We start from the raw sequence: 22,025 nt of genomic DNA on the forward strand, positions 1-22,025 counted from the left end.
TAACAAATACTACCCTTTTATTTAAGGGCATAGTAGTGCCACATATAGAAACCAATAAAGGGAGGATAATCATCCTTAAGGAGTGGTGGTTGTAACTGGTGGAGAGAAGATTGGCACGGTGGGAAAGTAAGGGACAATTGGAATTGTAGTAATTGGTGGTTGCAATCTGTACTCAGGGTATAGCGGTGTCCCTGGGGGCAAAGGAGGCAATGGCACGTAAGGAAAATTGGGCAAACTAGGAAAGGTTGGTGCCAAAAGTTTTCGAGTAGCTAGGGCTACATCAACACTAGAAATAGAGAAAGCAATGAAGAAAGCTAAGACCAAGATAGCAGGAGAAGATGGGAGATTCTAGCATTTTGCCCTTAATTTTTAAAAGATTTAGCAATATGCCCCTATTTCGAAACTATATAGGGATATGCCCCTGTTTCGATACTCGATTACCTTAAAATCGAGTTTCAATGAAATACTCGATTTGTAGAAAATCGAGTTATGCCTGATCAAACTTAAAAAATAAAAAAAAATAAAAAATAAAAAGCATGGAACTCAATTTTATGGAAGTCGAGTTCCAAAACGCCGCTATAGGGCTTTAAAACGTCACTAAAGGGCTACTTGAACCATGTATGGGGAGTTATAAAAATTTTTTGCAGAAAAACGCCGCTATAGGGCTTTAAAACGTCACTATAGGGTCTAAAAACGTCACTATAGGGCTCCCTGAACAGAGGCGATGACACTTATAAAAAAATTTTGTAGGAAAACGCCGCTATAGGGCTTTAAAACGTCACTATAGAGTTTAAAAACGCCATTATAGGGCTCCCTGAATATGGGGTGATCATACTTGTAAAAATTTTTGCATTAAACTCGAGTTCCATGCAAATTATTTTTTTTTTTTTTTTTTTTAAGTTTGATCGAGCATAACTCGATTTTCTATGAATCGAGTATTTAATTGAACTCGATTTTAGGGTAATCGAGTATCGAAACAGGGGCACGCCCCTATATAGTTTTAAAATAGGGGCATATTGCCAATTTTTTTTAAAATCAAGGGTAAAATGCCAGAATCTCCGGAGAAACCATCACTAATGGAATCAAGCTAAGTCGGTAGAGGAATTAGTAGAGTGACTTTATAGTTGTAATGTGATAAAAGGGTTTTAGTGGGGAGATGAGGACTTGCTCCTTATGTTTTATAGTTGTAAATGGGAGGTTGTATACTAATACCATACATCAGATACAGAGATTAGCCTTTTGCCCTTAAATTTTTAAAAAATTTAGCAATATGCCCCTATTTCGAAACTAATATAGGGATATGCCCCTGTTTCGATACTCGATTACCTTAAAATCGAGTTTCAATGAAATACTCGATTTGTAGAAAATCGAGTTATGCCCGATCAAACTTAAAAAAAAAAAAAAAAAAAAAAAAAAAAAAAAAAAAGAAAAAAAAAAAAGAAAAGAAAAAAGAAAAAAAAAAGCATGGAACTCGATTTTATGGAAGTTGAGTTCCAAAACGCCGCTATAGGGCTTTAAAACGTCACTAAAGGGCTATTGAACCATGTATGGGGAGTTATAAAAAAATTTTGCAGAAAAACACTGCTATAGGGCTTTAAAACGTCACTATAGGGTCTAAAAACGTCACTATAAGGCTTCCTGAACAGAGGCGATGACACTTATAAAAATTTTTTGCAGGAAAACGCCGCTATAGGGTTTTAAAACGTCACTATAGAGCTTAAAAACGCCACTATAGGGCTCCCTGAATATGGGGTGATCATACTTGTAAAAATTTTTGCATTGAACTCGATTTCCTGAAACTCGAGTTCCATGCAATTTTTTTTTTTTTTTTAAGTTTGATCGAGCATAACTCGATTTTCTATGAATCGAGTATTTAATTGAACTCGATTTTAGGGTAATCGAGTATCGAAACAGGGGCACGCCCCTATATAGTTTTAAAACAGGGGCATATTGCCAATTTTTTAAAAAAATCAAGGGTAAAATGCCAGAATCTCCCATCAGATACATGTAAGTAGGGGTGGCAAATGGGTGGGTTTAGGGTGGGCATAATTAGATTGGACATATAAAACTCATTTACCCATTTAAAATTCATTTTAACTAATTGCTTTTAACCCAAATCCAACTCAACCCAATTATTATGGGTAAACCCCAACCCACCTAATTACCCAATTATCAAAATTACCAAAATGCCACTAAGTGAAAATGACCAAAGTACTCTAAAATCTTCAAAAATGACCAAAATACCCCCAAAACCCAAAAATTACCAAAATCATTATTTGGAGTAATTTTCGGTTTATAGCTAATCAAGAAAAACATGGAACATGAATTAAAAAAAATTCATGAATTAGTTTGACAATGGTAAAACGCATTCATCAACTTAAAGGTTATGATGAATATATAACAACTTTAAATCAACAAAGCGAAACTTTGCAAAAGTTTGGGATTTAGTCCTCTCGTGGTAAAAAATGACAAAAGGTAAATGCTTGTTTATTTAAAAGGAAAACAAGTAGGTAAACCACCATTTATACATACAAATTCTGTAATTTCTTTATCAAAAGAAAACGAAATCCTAAAACAATACTAAAAATTAAAAAATCTTTTTTTTTTTGTTGAGAAAATTAAAAGAAGGAAAAATCAAAGAGAGAGAGACAGAGGAACTTTACCAGAACCACGGCCGGAATTGGTGGAGCGAAACACGATGGCTGCTAGCAGTAGCCATGGAGACTGAGCATCAACTTCTCTCTTTCCCGATTTTCTCCAAACCCAAACCCTAACCTTCTCTGATTTGGGTCTGAACCAAATCGGCAAAGCTGGCTCACCGCAACCACCACCTCCGATGTTGGCTTCTTCCCTCCTTCGACCAAAATCTCTTTCTCTGTCTCTCAATCTCATTTCCCTCCATAGATTAAACCTGAAAGATCATCAACTTCTCTCTTTCCCGATTTTCTCCAAACCCAAACCCTAACCTTCTCTGATTTGGGTCTGAAAAGCATCAATGTCTCTCTCTACACCCGATTCTCTCCAAACCCCAACCCTTACTCTCTCTCTGATCTGGGTCTAAAAAGGATGCATGTATGGGTGTCAGGATCTCTGGTGAGCTAAGGTTTTTTCTTTGTTTTTGCTGATGGGTTTGAGTTGAGAATGCTAGAAGTGGAGGTTGAGAGAGTTTGAACTTTGAAATTTGAGAGAGAGAGTTTGAACGGCTGGTGAGAGTTAAGAGTTTAACTTGAGTTTTTTTTGTCCGGTTGAGTTAAACCCCAGTTAAGTGCTTTGAACTCCAGTTAAGTGTGGTGTTAACATTTTAAATGACGTGTCCAGTTTTTAAGCGTGGATCATTTTGGACGAAATCCCCACCGTGTACTGGAGCCTCTCCATTTTAAAGGGAAATGGAGAGGATCCGTATCCATGAGGAGAGATGCGTATTGATGTTGCCGAAATACAAGTAAAGGAAGAAAGAGAAACTGACAAATCTGACATATTTTTAATATTTCAGTATTCATGTTGCCGAAATTCAAGAAAAAGGTGGAGAGAGAAACTGACATCAATTTCGTTAGTTGGATTGCCGAAATTCAATTTCTGTTATATTCTTTTTTCGTTAGTTTTCTGTTTGGTTAGTTTCTTCCTAGTTTATTTTTATTTTTAAAAAAGGACAAGCCGCCCAGGAGGATTGAACCCTTGAGCAAGGATTGTTCCACATAAGAAGCAATCAGTAGACTACCACACAACACGTTTAATCTACATGGGAACTAAATTAATTTATTCTAAATCTGGTAGGGATTTCAAGTTTTCAAAAACACAATAAAACACACATTTTTTTATATACTTTCCAAAAATTGATAGTTATGATAACAAGAATGGTAAATTCAAATTATAGTTCATCCACGATGATGTCAAAATTAATTAATTTTAACTAAATAAAAATAACAATTGAAATTGATTTTTTTTTTCTTTTCTAAAGGTTAATGATCTATATTCATCATAATTCAGAATTTCTACAATTTTCAATTACAAAAATACCCAGGGTGTGATGAGATTTAAGCATTTATGGGTGAAATAATTTTTTTTCGCATAATTCTCATCACACCTTAGTTATTTTTGTGATTGAAAAATGTAGAAATTCTAAAATATAATGAATGTAAATCATTAGCCTTTAGGAAAAATAAAATAAAAGGGTTTCTAAGTACATGCGTGACAAGTATTAATAATCCCAACTGTAGGGATAAGGATCCAAAAATTGATAGTTATGATAACAAGAATGGTAAATTCAAATTATAGTTCATCCATGATGATGTCAAAATTAATTAAATAAAAATAACAATTTTGTAGAAATTCTGAATTATGATGAATGTAAATCATTAACCTTCAGAAAAAAAAAAATCAATTTCAATTGTTATTTTTATTTAGTTAATATTAATTAATTTTGACATCATCGTGGATGAACTATAATTTGAATTTACCATTCTTGTTATCATAACTATCAATTTTTGGAAAGTATATAAAAAAATGTGTGTTTTATTGTGTTTTTGAAAACTTGAAATCCCTACCAGATTTAGAATAAATTAATTTAGTTCCCATGTAGATTTTACTGGTTGCTTCTTATGTGGAACAATCATTGCTCAAGGGTTCAATCCTCCTAGGCGGCTTATCCTTTTTTAAAAATAAAAATAAACTATGAAGAAACTAACCAAACGGAAAACTAACGAAAAAAAGAATCTAACAGGCTCCTCAAAAAAAAAAAAAAAAAAAAAAATCTAACAGAAATTGAATTTCGGCAATCCAACTGATGAAATTGATGTCAGTTTCTCTCTCCACCTTTTTCTTGAATTTCGGCAAACTTTGCACAGTATACATAAATCCAATAAACTCTAATTTTTACAATATTGAGCCAAAAGACTCGGAGGGGAGCCTGTCCCACTATTGACTATTATTGATTGAGAAAAATAAAAACTGCAAATCTTTTAACTTTTTTGTGAACCAAAAATAAATAAATAAATAAAATTTTCACTTTCAAATCGTTCAAATAATATATATATATATATATATATATATTTAAATTAAGATATTTAGGGTTCATATCTTTTGTTGCTCTTTATATTATTAATTTTAATTTTAATTATTTTATTTCTTTAAGTTAATATTTGCTGTTGACTCGTAAAAACAAAAGGTTTCACATTTGTTGTTAAAGATGATCTTTCTATTCTTCATGTGTTAAAAAAATTAATGATAAACCCTTTAAAACAACACAATTTTAGAGGATTAGGGCACATCACTTATGAAAATTCAAAAACTAACTCTTATCTGCAAAATATTAGGACACATTATCCCTGGAAATTATAAAAAAAATTTCAAAGAAAAATTAGAAACTTTTTTAATGGAATAAACCGTAAATTAGGTTGTTTTTGTATCTTTGGGGTATCTCAATCAAATTAGAACTGATTTTTACCCATAATTAAACATATCCAAGGGAATTTTTGCTCTATAAGGTAGAAACACATTTACTTCTATCAAACGATTGGATTTTCAATCGAAACTTAATGAAACTTGGTAAAACCATGTCAAACTTGAAGTTTGTACATAAATTTGGGAAATTTGTCATTTTGATGTCCAGTTATGGTAAATGGGCTAGGCCGAGCCTTGGTTTGTGAGGTCCATGTTGCATCAATGATAATTTGAAGCATGTGCAATCTTATGGAGGCACGAGCCCCGAAACTAAATCAGATGCTACATTTTAATAGAATATGTATCATCTTTTGGTGGGTGTCATGGGGTGGCTAGGCTAACATGTTGCACACATGTAATCAAATTTCTAGATCTATGTTTCTAATTCAAGACATGTATTTCACTAAATTAGGTTAGACGAGTTAGGATTCTTTCAACAAATACCTTGGATGTAAATCATTTTAAATAGATAACTAATCACACCATACAATCACATTATTCAGTAAAAACTCATTTTTATACACTTATTATTCCTCCCACGTCATCACACGCTTTTGGGCACACATGCATGTCTCATTTTGGATGAAGTGAGATCCAAGGTCCCGTATTGATAGTTATTACTTTCCATTCTTCTTTAATTTTTTTAATACTTTATGGGAAATATTAATGAGTGCCCTTAGGGCACTGGTTAATAATTCATTTAAAGAAAGTTTTTATAAGAAATGAAAAAAATTAATTAATATTTTGACAGCTTTTTTCATTTTCCATAAAAGTGGTATCAAAACTTTCCTAAAATTGTTTATTAATGAGTGCCCTAAGGGCACTCGTTAGCATGACTCATACTTTATTCAATGTCTAGATTGTATGACTAGAATAGGGAACCACCTTATTTAGATCTTTCATTGATCATGGCCTCAAAATGTTAGCCAAGATTGATCCATTTGATTGCACGAGATTTAGTGCCTAACACATTCCAATACCATACCATAACCCCAAAACTATTCTTTGGTAATAATGTGTTAGACAACTAATTGAGGGTCATTGGTCAAGTAGTTAGTGGACCAAAACTAAGAGAACCAAAAAAAAAAAAAAAAAAAAAAAACCAAAAATCTCTAGTCCCCTCTATTTTGTGTATGTGTTTGTTTTTAAAAAAAAAACAAAAATCTTTGATAATTTCTTACCATTTTTTTTTCGGTTATACTCTATGCTCATGCACAAATTATTGTCTCAACCTTTTTTTAAATGCATGGATGTCTCCTCAAATCTCCCTACCAACACTATTAGCTAATTCTTAATAGATTTGGGATTCAATCCCCGCCTACACCAAAAATCGATTAATATTTTGGTCGGATGATAAAAAGCTATCATCAGGTTCGGATACCATATGTTGAAACTCTCTCTAAAAAAGAAGAAGAAGAAGAAGAAGAAGAAGAAGCAATTTCCACAATAATTTCTTACCATTTCTTCAGTTACGCTCTACCCATGTTGCCCAAATGTCTTCACCAAAATAACTTAAAGTATCTGTTAGTACATTTTAAATTAAATATGTTAAAACTCAAAATAACTGAAGATGAATAAAGAGATGAGTTATAATAAGAGTTGTTAAAGAAAGAGTTGTTAAAGAAAGAGTTACTTGTATGTAAGCTAGATTAAATAAATTAAGAGAAGTTTTCTAAATTAATAAATAACATGTAGGTTATGTGAAGGGTTGGAAGACTATATATACGACTATGCTATGGACTAATCTCATATCAAGAGTGAATGAAGAAAATAGTTAAAAGCAAAGTGTATTGTGTGAGAGAGTGAATTCTATAATATTCCTAAATACTTAAGAAATTTCGGGCCAAAGAAAGGTGTTCTTCTGGTGGAGCTTTGGGCTCGAACACTTTGTGCAGAAGTTGTTCTAGCCATACAACATTTGTTGGGCTGTTGTATCCTGGGGGAGACAAGTCAGAGAAGGTCTGCACCGGTTACAAAGTTTAGCCACCCAAGGGCTTGAATCTCCTTAAAGAGAGCGAGTGCCGCGCCTCAGTCCAAATAGTGTTGTGTAATTTTTCTCATTGAATTAATAATATTCAGAGGTACTATTCAGTTTCTCATTGTGTTATTTCCATTATTATTGTGTTTGCACCAGCAATTTTAAGGAGATTCAACATATGAAGCCTACACAAGAGAAACCAAATGAGCCTGTTGGAGATCTCAACAAGCCCTTTCGCTTTAAGGGAGCCCACTTCAAGAGGTGGAAAGGAAAGGTCCTCTTCTACTTGAGTCTTCTCAAAGTCGCCTACATTCTCACTGACAAGAATCCATCAAAAGTTTCTACCGATGAGATGAGTGAGGAAGAATATATTCTCCATCAAGAAAAAATAGATAAGTATACAAAAGATGAATATAATTGGCGCTCTTATCTATTGAATTGTCTTGCCGATCATTTCTATGATTATTATGATACAACTTACAATTCTGCCAAGAAAATTTGGAAAGCTTTACAAAGCAAGTATGATACCGAGGAGGCTGGTGCAAAGAAGTATGTTGCTAGTAGATTTTTCCGTTACCAAATGGTGGATGGAAAATCGGTGGTGGATCAAGCACAAGACTTCCAAATGATTGTAGCAGAATTGAGATCCGAAGGCATAAAGATTGGAGACAATTTGGTGGTAGCTGGCATAATTGATAAACTACCACAATCTTGGAGGGAGTTCCAAAAGACTTTGCGCCACAAACAAAAGGAGACATCCTTAGAGACTTTGATCACACGCATCCGTGTGGAGGAGGAGGCTAGAGGACAAGATGCACTCATGACACAAGAGAGCAATGGTAATTCCACCACAAAGGTAAACCTTATTTCATCCAATAATAATATGCCCAAAAATCATTTTCCTAAAAATGTTCAATTGAAGCCTAAAAAAAGAGCCTTTAAAAATAATAATAGACCTCAAGGAAGGGGAAACCCAAATAAAAATTACAATAAGAACCAAGGACCCCCTTCACAAGATCAATTTAATAGATCATGTTTTGTCTGTGGCAAGAGTGGGCATATTGCTCGATTTTGCAAATTTCGGAAACGTGAATCTGTCCCGCAGGCTAACGTGACCGAAGAGCCTTTAGTGGCTATGATTACAGACATTAATATGGTGCAATACGTTGAAGGGTGGTGGGCAGATTCTGGTGCTAATAGGCACGTCTGCTATGACAAGAATTGGTTCAAATTGTACACTCCTTTTGAAGAAGAAAAAACTGTTATGCTTGGTGATTCTAGCAAAACCAAGGTTCTTGGGAGTGGTGAGGTTGAATTGAAATTCACTTCTGGACGTGTGCTAACATTGAAAGATGTCCTTTACACTCCGTCCATGAGGAAGAATTTGATGTCAAGTTTTTTGCTTAACAAGGCTGGCTTCAAGCAAATTATGGAATCTGATAATTATGTAATCACTAAAAAGGGATTATTTGTGGGCAAGGGTTATGCTTGTGATGGAATGTTTAAATTGAATGTTGAGAATAATAAAGCATCCACTAGTTCAGTTTATATGCTTTCTTCTATTAATTTTTGGCATGCTCGTTTATGTCATATAAATAGTAGATATGTGGGAATCATGAGTAGTTTAGGATTAATTCCAAGACTGTCAAAAGATTTTGAAAAATGTGAAACTTGTAGTCAAGCTAAGATTACAAAAAGGCCTCATAAAAATGTTGTAAGAAATACCGAATTGCTTGAGTTAATTCATTCCGATTTATGTGAATTTGAGAGAATTTTAACTCGTGGAGGAAATAGATATATTATCACTTTTATTGATGATTTCTCAAAATATACAACTATTTATTTGTTGAAAAATAAAAGTGATGCTTTTGAAAAATTTCAAGATTTTTTAAAAGAAGTTGAAAATCAATTCGGTAGAAAAATAAAAAGAATAAGAAGTGATAGAGGTCGTGAGTATGAATCAAGTGCATTCAACTCATTTGTTCAGTCTTTGGGAATTATCCATGAAACTACTGCACCATATTCACCTGCTTCTAATGGTGTGGCTGAAAGAAAAAATAGAACTTTAATTGAGTTAACAAATGCCATGTTAATTGAATCTGGTGCACCTTTACATTTTTGGGGTGAAGCTATTTTAACTGCATGTCATGTTTTGAATAGGGTGCCACATAAAAAGTCACATACCACACCTTTTGAGATGTGGAAAGGACATAAGCCAAATTTGGGATATTTGAGAGTATGGGGTTGTCTTGCTTATGTAAGGCTTACTGACCCTAAAATACCTAAATTAGGTATAAGAGCTACTACCTGTGCTTTTCTTGGTTATGCGATTAATAGTGCAGCCTATAGATTTTTTGATCTTGAAAACAAAATAATTTTTGAATCTGGTGATGCAATTTTTCATGAAGAAAAATTTCCTTTTAAATTGAAAAATAGTGGGGGTGAAGAAAATATTTTGTCACAACCTAGTTCTTCTACATCACATTTACAAAATCAAGAAAATTTTGAAATGGAACCTAGAAGAAGTAAAAGAGCTAGAGTTGAAAAGGATTTTGGTCCTGATTATTATGTCTTTAACATTGAGGAAAATCCCCAAAATTTAAAAGAGGCTTTAACATCACCTGATGCTATATTTTGGAAAGAGGCTGTAAATGATTAGATGAAATCTCTAATTTCTAATAGAACTTGGAAATTAGTAGATCTTCCACCGGGTTGTAAGACCATAGGTTGTAAATGGGTCCTTAGGAAAAAATTGAAACCGGATGGATCAATAGATAAGTTTAAAGCTAGACTTGTTGCAAAAGGTTTTAAACAAAAAGCTGATCTTGATTTCTTTGATACATTTTCTCCGGTAACAAGAATTACATCTATTAGATTGTTAATTGTTATTGCTGCAATTTTTGATTTGAAAATTCATCAAATGGATGTAAAAACTGCTTTTCTAAATGGGGACCTAGAGGAAGAGATTTATATGGACCAACCCGAAGGCTTTGTAGAGCCTGGACAAGAAAGCAAGGTATGTAAGCTAACTAAATCCCTATATGGCTTAAAACAAGCACCTAAGCAGTGGCATGAAAAGTTTGATTCCTGCATGATTGAGAATGGTTATAAATCAAATGAATGTGATAAATGTATTTATTCTAAATCATGGAATAATCTACATGTTATTATTAGCCTCTATGTGGATGATATGTTGATTTTTGGCTCAAATATGCATGTTATAAATGAGACAAAAAATATGCTTAAAAGCCATTTTGATATGAAAGATCTTGGTGAGGCTAATTTTATTTTGGGTATGAAAATTACAAAAACATGTGATGGAATATATCTTGATCAATCACATTATGTTGAGAAAATATTGAGAAAATATAATTTTCATAATCACAAAAGTGTAGCTACTCCTTTTGATTCTAGTGTTCATTTATTTCCTGTGAATAATGATGATGAGATTTTTAATCAAAAGGATTATGCTAGTATCATTGGTAGTTTGCGTTATGCTACTGATTGTACTAGACCTGACATTGCATATGCAGTAGGAGTGCTTAGTAGATTTACTAGCAAGCCTAGTAAAGATCATTGGCTAGCTATTGAGCGAGTCATGAGATATTTAATTGGTACCAAAAACTATGGCATATTTTATAAAAAGTACCCTGCTGTGATTGAAGCTTTTAGTGATGCCGATTGGAATACTTTGTCAGGTGATTCTCTCTCTACCACTGGTTATATTTTTACCTTAGGTAGTGGTGCTATTTGTTGGAAATCTAAAAAGCAAACAATAATTGCTAATTCAACAATGGAAGCTGAATTAATAGCATTAGCTTCAGCTAGTGAAGAGGCAAATTGGCTTAGAGATTTGTTATATGAAATTCCACTTTGGGAAAAGCCAATTCCACCTATATTAATTCATTGTGATAGCACTGCCACAATTGGTAGAGTTAAAAACCGTTACTACAACGGTAAATCCAGACCTATAAGAAGAAAGCACAGTACCGTGCGATCTTATTTGAGTAGTGGCATCATAACTGTGGATTATATTAAATCTAATGATAATCTTGCAGATCCATTTACCAAGGCCTTGGCAAAAGATAGAGTCTGGAATACATCGAGGGGGATGGGACTAAAGTCCATAGAATCATGAGCCATGTATGAGGATACCCAACCCAAGGACCAGAGATCCTGAGAATTGGGTTCAATGGGAAAAACGAATCATACGATGGTCGTAAGAAATGCACTATTCATTTTTTAATTATTTATTCTGTAAATAATTTTTTAATTGTTCATCCCTATGATGTAAGTGCATTTATCCTGTAATGTGGAGAGGTTGAGTAAAAAACTCTTAATGAAATTTGTAGCTCGTATGAGTGGGGTGTCAGAATTACAGGAGCACCCTTGACAAAATTTCACCTATGTGAGTGTGGGGGTGGGGCCGCTCCCTATGAGATTTGGACTTAATCTTAAATACACTCATGAAACTGGGATCAGCACACGGCCGTAAAGTGCTAGCTATAAAAGCTCATGTCAACACCTGGATCATTATGTGTGAGCATCAATACTTTATTTCCCTTAAGCAGTCATAGTTCAAGTCGGAGACCACTACTGACTCTGGAGTAGAGATTGTTGTTTCACTAAGTGAAGGTTCAATGCAGAGCACACCTTCATGATGCATAATAATCCCTCTTTGCCCGGTAATCTCTCATTTTCCAAATTTAATATTAAAATGAGTGGGGGAATGTTAGTACATTTTAAATTAAATATGTTATGTTAGTACATTTTAAATTAAATATGTTAAAACTCAAAATAACTGAAGATGAATAAAGAGATGAGTTATAATAAAAGTTGTTAAAGAAAGAGTTGTTAAAGAAAGAGTTACTTGTATGTAAGCTAGATTAAATAAATTAAGAGAAGTTTTCTAAATTAATAAATAACATGTAGGTTATGTGAAGGGTTGGAAGACTATATATACGACTATGCTATAGACTAATCTCATATCAAGAGTGAATGAAGAAAATAGTTAAAAGCAAAGTGTATTGTGTGAGAGAGTGAATTCTATAATATTCCTAAATACTTAAGAAATTTCGGGCCAAAGAAAGGTGTTCTTCTGGTGGAGCTTTGGGCTCGAACACTTTGTGCAGAAGTTGTTCTAGCCATACAACATTTGTTGGGCTGTTGTATCCTGGGGGAGACAAGTCAGAGAAGGTCTGCACCGGTTACAAAGTTTAGCCAACCAAGGGCTTGAATCTCCTTAAAGAGAGCGAGTGCCGCGCCTCAGTCCAAATAGTGTTGTGTAATTTTTCTCATTGAATTAATAATATTCAGAGGTACTATTCAGTTTCTCATTGTGTTATTTCCATTATTATTGTGTTTGCACCAACAGTATCCACTATTAGCTATTCAAAAATAGATTTGGGATTCAATCCCCGCCTACACCAAAAATCGATTGATATTTTGGTCGGATGATAAAAAGCTATCATCAGGTTCGGATACCATATGTTGAAACTCTCTCTAAAAAAGAAGAAGAAGAAGAAGAAGAAGAAGAAGAAGAAGCAATTTCCACAATAATTTCTTACCATTTCTTCAGTTACGCTCTACCCATGTTGCCCAAATGTCTTCACCAAAATAACTTAAAGTATCCACTATTAGCTATTCTAAATTCTAATTCTAAATGCTTTACTCTTTTTTTTTTTTCGGTTGATTTTCTTTACATGTTGATGCTGTTTTACTAATTAATTTTTTTTTTTTTTAAATCTATCCATTTTATGCCAATCATTTATAATAAATGTCCAGTGTTTGCTCCTTTAAATCTGTAAATGCTTACAAATGTTTTAAAATTTATTTTGGTGAATTTGCTTTACTAGTTGATTTTTTTTTACTCATTTATAAATATATATAAAATATATATATACATATATATATATATATATATATATATATTCAAGTGTTATGGAAATTAACTATAAATAAGGATTGATTCTCAAAAAAAAAAAAAAAAAAAAAAGATTGAAATGGTCCATTCACTTTTTACCTTTTTGTTTAGATACACTAGTTTACACTTGAAATTGTTTTCCTTATTTCAATCTTTTAATTTGTTTATTATTTGGTGGGCATTAAATTATATTTATTCATAAGATATATCTCTCACAACAAGTATGAGTCCCATGTGTTGTGAAAGAGAGGTCTTATGAGACTGTTTCATAAGATACCTCCTTGTCTAATGCACAAGCCTTCACCTCAGTTTTCTATCCATCTCATTGGAAGGATGCATCTCTGGCCTATGACACTGTAGCAGATTAATTTCCCATGCAATAGCTTCACCCAAGCCCCAACTGCCTCAACAGCTCAATCTCTAGCACACCACAGCTCCTTCCTCCTCTGCCTTTAAGATTTGGAGCTTTGAAGTGTAATGAAGATTGAGGGAGAGAGAATACCTATGGTTTTGTTTTGTTTTTTTGGTTTAATATGATCTAGATCTGAAGTTTTTTGGTTGGGTTTGTTGTGAACGTCAGTTGTTGTTGTAAACCAAATTGGGTGTTTGATTATTGTTCATTTAAGCTGTATCATGGTCAACCATGGGATCTTCCATGTAAAATTTGCAGATTTTGAGTTGTTACGAGATATTTTGTAGATGAGAAAATGATGGAAAATTGAATAAAGGAGACTAATTCAAATATGTGAATGCGTGAGATGCCAACTGATTTTTCCGTGTGCTTGTGGTCAAAGAAAATTTCAATTTAATGGAGCTTTGTTAATTATCGTGCCAATGATGCCCCAATTGCAAGATAGATCAAACACTTAAAATGACGAGACAAATGCTAGCTAAGAACAACCTCATAGCATTAAATCAATATATCACCAATTACATCAGAGTTCTCAATCATATACATAGTTCCTACCAGTACAAATCTATACACGAAACAAAGAAAATTATTTTATAGTAATATATGGCACATTAAGTCCACAAACAGCATAAGTCTCCAACAAGGAGTACATACAAAGAGAGTGTTTATAATTATGAATGGACCTTTTTATTTAGGATAAAAGCTGTTGCACAAAAGCACAATTTTTTTAATTGAAATCATGAGTTGAACACACGTGGGTGTAACAAATACTACCCTTTTATTTAAGGGCATAGTAGTGCCACATATATAAACCAATAAAGGGAGGATAGTCATCCTTACGGGGTGGTGGTGGTTGTAACTGGTGGAGAGAAGATTGGCACTGTGGGAAAGTAAGGGACAATTGGAATTGTAGTAATTGGTGGTGGCAATCTGTACTCAGGGTATAGCGGTGTCCCTAGGGGCAAAGGAGGCAATGGCACGTAAGGAAAGTTGGGCAAACTAGGAAAGGTTGGTGGTGCCAAAAGTTTTCGAGTAGCTAGGGCTACATCAACACTAGAAATAGAGAAAGCAATGAAGAAAGCTAAGACCAAGATAGCAGGAGAAGATGCCATCACTATATGGAATCAAGCACAGTCCGTAGAGGAATTAGTAGAGTGACTTTATATTGTAATGCGATGAAAGGGTTTTAGTGGGGGAGACGAGGACTTGCTCCTTATGTTTTATAGTTGTAAATGGGAGGTTGTATACTAATACCATACATCAGATACATGTAACAGATATAATTGATAGGACACATGGGGTCACATTCCTTACAGGTTTGGTGGGTTTTGGATGGCTGAGAATTCCCATTGAAAGGATGGTCGTTCATGAAGAGTGTACACTTCATTTATGTCTGGTTTTAAATGGCGTAAAAATTTGTTGTAGGTGGTGACTGAGTGTAATAAATATGTCAGATTTGGTATTATGTCAATATCTCTATTTAGAACAATGACATATTCTCCCAGTCAATACTATAAGAATAATACTATATATACAAATTATTTTACAATATTTTTACAAACTACTGATGTGACAAATTCTTACTAGTTCTAATATGGGTTCATTACTAACATCATATTTTTACTTGTAATAATTATTTGAAAAATAACTAGTTCTAATATGGATTCATTACTAACATCATATTTTTACTTGTAATAATTATTTGAAAAATACTAAAATTATATCAGTAATTTGTAAAAATATTATAAAATAATTTGTGTATATAATATTACTCATATAACAATTACACTTTACACATGTTTGGTACACTGTCAAATCTGTAATAGTACTTGTAGAAAAGTCATTACATAGGAGTTTTTATTACGAGAAATATTTATTCCTTATCAAAAGGTTATAGTAGTTCATGAAGAGTGTACACTTCATTTATGTTTGGTTTTAAATGACGTAAAAATTTGTTGTAGGATGGTGACTGAGTGTAATAAATGTGTCAGATTTGGTTTTATGTCAAAATCTCTATTTAGAACAATGACATATTCTGCCGGTCAATTTGACAATTACACTTTACACATGTTTAGTACACAGTCAAGTCTGTAATAGAACTTGTAGAAAAGTCATTACATTGGAGTTTTTATTACGAGAAATATTTATTCCTTATCAAAAAGGTTATATTAGAGAAATGGTTTGTGTACGATATTTTCATAATATTTTTACAATAGATTTTAAGTTGTAAGTTATTATTAGTTATTATAAATGAATAAAAATATAATTTAAGTTGTAAATTTAAATTTGAATCAATAACAACTTACTATCTATAATTTATTATAAAAATATTATGAACATTGCACTTCTACATTCCTTAACCTCTAAAAAGTAAGAAATAAAAAAAATAAAAATCCCAAAATGCCCAAAACTATTGTAACTCTCTTCTTCCCAGTTACTACTTACTAGCTAGGTACTCTCTCCTCTCGCTTCTCTAAATATTCTCTTTTTCCCCAAAGGAATTATTTTTTTTCCGTTTGATTTTGTAGTTCAGCCGACACAAGTTTTTTTTTTTGGTTGATAATCAGTTCTGCCGACAGAAGTGATCAAGTAAATGGATGAGTTTGTGTTTCTTTTAATTCTCTTTTTACAAATATAAATAAAAAACAACAAGAAGAATAGCAAAGCACAATTCCCAGTAATTTTACTCTCTTATCTCTCTCTCTGGTGCGACATGGGCGTGAATGCCATGTTATTATTTTTTTACTATTTTAGTTTAAATATTTTTAAAATGAAAAGTGTCACTGCATTAGAAAATTCATATCAATTATATGATTTTTTTAAAAAAAGTTATACTTAATTTAATTGAATGTTAAGCAATACTCAGTAGTCAGTACTCACAAAAAGTGTAAACATGGAATACTTTTCTAAAAAATGGTTATTTTAGGAATGAGCAGTTTTTATTACACAAACTTTACATTGTTTGGTTGAAATATGATGTCATTCCACAATCCACACCTTATTATATAGTACAATCAAATGAATGAGAATAATTATTCCATTCTAATTTCTTGTATTCTTATGGGTTCTAGTTAGTTTAATTGGTAAAGTTTCTAATAGTTGTATAAGAGATTTGAGGTTCTATCCCCGCCTACATAAAAAAACTAATTAGTGTCTTGATCTAATGAAAAAAAAGCTATTATCAGAAACAGACGCTATAGGTTGAAACTCTCTATTAAAAAAAAAATTTATTGTATACTATTCTTTGTAATGCTTATTTCTATTACACTAAGTGTTCGTTTAACATGATTAATTTTGCCAACTTAATTTACTATTCAGCTTATTTTTACTACTATTCATGGGTCCCGGTAGTCAATGGTATCAGAGCCATGGATGGTAGGTGTATGAGTTTTATTTCTTTGCAATTAAGAAGTTACTAGGAACTTATATTACTACATAGCCACAACTTGCTCCTTGTTAGCGTTGGTCAGCCTAGAGACTCGTTGGCAAACCATAGTTTCGCGTTGGTCAGCCCCTTTGTTGTAGCCAACGGATAGGCGTTGTTTGGGTGGTCCCGCAATGGAGTTTCCCGAGGAGGTGGTCCCGATAGCAAGGATACCAGTGGTTAGTAATAGTTCCGCCAGTAATTATTAATTGCTTAGAAAGAGAATAAATACATTTATCAGCTCATCATCTGTTTGCTTGTTTACACTTAGGCTAGGCACACACTAATTTGAAACATGGACTATGATGATATAGATTATGATGAAGGTTATAGCATGAAAGATATAGATGATAATTGGTCGAATAGTGATATGGATTGTGAAACTGATTCTGATTCTGACAGTGAAATTGATAATTATAATTATAATGGTAACACAAATAATTGGAGTAATTTAATAGGAGATAAAATCAACCGACAGAGTAATAAACACAATGATAGCTTTTTGGATAAAATTAATAGAAAATTGGAATCCTTGGAAAATATTGACAGATCTGTTATATATACTAAAGTTGAAAAGAAAAATGATAGCTTTTTGGACCTCTATAAAAGAATGAAAGCTTTAAATTCACATTTTGAAAAAGATATAGAATTTGGACCCCATCATAGATCATCTTTTACAGAAACTATGACAGATAATTGGTTTAATAATAGTAATTCAAAAGAAGTTATAAATAAGAATTTACAGATGTTAAAAGCAACTGATAGAAAAGTTGACCCAATTAAGGAAAGAGTAAAACGTATAAAAGATAAAAGTACTATAGAAAATGATAGACTAAAAGAAATTTCAAGTTCAGTACTAGACACAGATAGACAAAGAAGCCTAATAGAGATAGACAAGAAAGAATCTCTACATGAGAAGTTGATAGATAATGAGAAAGAAATAATAAAAAAAGGAATGGTAAAAGAGATAAAAGAAATATTTGAAAGACAGAATAGTGAAGATGTAGGGAAAGTGATAAAAGGACAAAGAAGCCTAATAGAGACAAATGATAGAAGAAGAATTGAAAGACATAAAGATGAAGGTGTTATACGTAGAAAGCTAGAAAAAGAAATAGGAAAAGATGATAGTCCTAGAAATAATGATGATAGCTTGAAAGATAAATTGTATGAAAGACAAAACAATGAAATGGTACGTAGGATGTTAGATACAAAAGAGATAGAAAGAGATAGTGAAAAAGTAGTCAACAATGGTAGGAAAAATAATTATGGTAATTTAAAAGAAAAGGCAAATAGTGATAATGTAGTAAAAGTAAAAATGGAAGTAAAAGACAAAAAGAGTAATAGTTTTAAAGAAGAAATTGATGAGAGACTTAAAACAATTGACAGAACAGAAAACCACAGTTTAATAGAATTGGCTAAAAAGATAGAAATTTTAAGTTTACCAATAGAGACAGACAGAAAAAGAGATATAACAGTCTTAAATACTATTGAGATATCAGATAATGAGAAAATTAACAGACATGTTAATAATACTATTTGTCATAAATGCAAAAGATATGGACATACTAAAAAACAATGTGACAGACATAATAGAATTACTAAACAAATTAGTAAATTAGAATTTGAGAAAGATATTATAAATGAATTAATGGAAATATTTAATGTTAGTCAAAAAGAGATAGATCAAGTAAAGAAAGAGTTAAAATCAACCAACCCACTTAAAATTAATAAGAGAAAAAGAAAACAAAAAGACATAATAATAAAACTAATAGAAAATCTACCAAATCATTATAAAGACAAGAAAGAATATTTATTAAAATTGAAAGACACTATAGAAATACCTATTGCTTGCATTAGGTGCAGGAAATATGGTCACCATGTTACGGATTGTAGAAAGGAAGAAAAAGCCAAGAAAGAAAAAGACAAGAAAGAAAAGGTAAAAATGAAATTAAAAACAAGATGGTGTAGAGATAAAACCAATAGCTCTACTAACAGAAGAAGAAATGGTAAAAAAGGAAATTAAAGAAATTAAAAAAGAAAATCCGACAGACATAAATAAACATGATATTGTAAAAGAATTTTCTAATTCCATGATAGACCCCTTTGATCCTCCTACAAAGAAAGAAGTTATAGATATTAATGTTTCAAACAATAGTAATAAATTTGATAGACAGAATTTCTTAAGTTTAATTGACAGAGTAATTTTCAAAAAATGGCATACAAAAATTACTTTAGAGTTTTCTTTGACAGAAATTGCTTTGACAGATTCAGGTGCTGATATGAAAAGATTAATACCCTTAAAGTATTATGAAAGATCATCTGATAGATTAATTCAGGCCAATGGAGAAAAACTAATAATTAATTATAAAATACCTATTGTTCATGATAGAATATATTTTGAGACAGCCTTTGTTTTAATTAAAGACTTTCCTTTTAAAATTATTTTAGGAACTCCTTTTATGTATTTAATTTATCCATTTTTAGTGACAGATGAAGGAATTAAAACTAATATATGGGAAAAAGATATATTCTTTAGATTCATTGTACCACCTGTCTTGAAAGAAATACACTCTTCCAAAAAGGTTACTATTTTAACAGATATCAACGATAGAGGAATCTATAGAACTGAAAGAAGTTTGTCATCTTTAAAGACAGAAATATTACTTGTTAATCAATTGACAGAAAATGACAAAAAGAAAGATAAACTAGACAAAGAGACAGAGATATGTTTTTATTCTCCTTTCTTACATAAAGTCCAATCTACAGAAGAACTCATAAAAGACGGAAATATGAATACAATCTTTTGTAATCAATATGCATGGACTAATAGCATATGGACTGACAGATGGCAACTTGAGACTATTGCCCCTACACCAAATATAGAGGGTACAATTATTACTTCTTTTAATAATAATGACAGACATACTGATAGACTGATAGAAGTACTAAATGACAAATGTACACTCTTTATAGCATTTTTAAATATTCATATAACAGATATTTTAATAAAAGAATCTTTGACAGACTCTTCTTTATTAATCATTAAAGAAAACATTAATTGTGGTAATTTCTTGAATAATGACAGATTCAATTTCCTAACAGACAGAATTAATTATAATTCCCTGATAGATTGTCCTATTAATGAAAGACTTTACGAAGAAATTTTATTTCACATATTCTCACAAGATGAGATATATAGTAGTACATGTATGGATAGAATGGATAGAATCATATTAGATTTTAACCAATCTCTGAATCCCACTTATTTTGACAGACCCCATCATGACCACTCTAATATTATTGCTACTCAGAAAGAGCACAAAAGTGAACAAAGAAAAGTTTGTTTTATAAATTTTGTTTGTTTTATAAATGTTTTTATTGTTTTCCTTATAAAATATTTCAAAAGAACTTCACAGAAAGACATTGACAGAAGAATTTCGAAAGAAGTTTTCATTTGTTCCAAATATAATCCTTTTCCAAAAACCTAATTGCAGACTACCATGAGTAAAAGATTCTCTCAGAAAGACAAGGGCAAGGCACCAGCGGTGCAACCCAGAGGTTTCCAAAAGCCCTCAGTCAAAATTTTGGATATGCACGAAGGCGTCTCGATAGAGACAATATCCCTTCAGGATACGTTGCTAGCAGAGGCAATGTATTCATGTGGTAATAAAAGTGTAATCTTGCAAAAAGTGCTCGACAGCAATCTTATGTTTCAAGACGGAGAATTTAAAGACCTTCCTCTTCATATTGAACTACTTCTTGATAATTTACAGGCAGCATTCACCCTCAGACAGAAGCCCTTATTCCAAATGACCCTTCAGGCTTTGGAATTACATCTTGTTAGCACCGGGGCATTTATTGAAACACTCGGTTGTCAACTCCCTGGCAAGGAGGATGGAGATTCAAGCTCCACAAAGACAGAACTACAGTCTCTAAAAAGCTATCTTATGGGAACAAGCTTTTCAAAGCTCCACCCTAAGATTTAGCAAAAAACGAGACTTGCTATTAGAACCTTACCCCCTGAAATCCAACAGAATATATTAACTCATAAAGATATAACAAGTTCTTATGACAGATGGATGTATCTTTTTAAATTATTAGTCTCTACAGCATTTATCAAAACAGAAGACATGACAGGTGATATATGGTTATCTCATAAGGCTAAATGGTATGACAGTTTTGGAAATTCAGACAGAGTTTATGAAAGAACAGGAGACAGATTTGATCCCTACCCGGGATTACTTATCAACACAGAGACAGAAGATCCAGTAATCTGTGATCCCTTATGGTTATCTGAAATGCTAGAAGCAGGGTTTATCAGAAAATTAACCATTACTTCTGCAAATCAGATTAGTTTATTTCCCAAAGTCATCCAAGAAGCAGCAGCACAGATTGGAGGACTTAATTATATGAAGATAGAAATCTGGAGTACTCTTCTAGTTTGGGACACTAGCTATTATATGGAAGCTCAGCCAGCACACATTTTAGTCCTTATCCATGATTGGTGTGGTATCCTTGAATATAACTGGTATACAGGAGATACTTACTTATCACTTGAGGATCCAGGTGCTTTGGCTCAAGAATGGTCTAATTTCATGAGTAATAAGATTTATGAAGAACAGAAAGAATTAGATAGAGGTTTTCATTTATATGGCTACACCGACAGGATAGCTGTGTATGGCCCAAGACCTTCAGCAGGAAGGCTCATTGGGAAAAGAAGGATTGTTAAAGATCCCAGATTGATGACAGTCAAAGATCATGTTCCTGTTTTCGTTCCTATTTCATACTGTGCCCTATGTAATGATTATGGAGTGCTCCACGAGCATGAGCAATATGAGGACAACACTGA

Source organism: Quercus lobata, chromosome 11, assembly GCF_001633185.2.
Source record: "Quercus lobata isolate SW786 chromosome 11, ValleyOak3.0 Primary Assembly, whole genome shotgun sequence".
Classification (NCBI taxonomy): domain Eukaryota; kingdom Viridiplantae; phylum Streptophyta; class Magnoliopsida; order Fagales; family Fagaceae; genus Quercus; species Quercus lobata.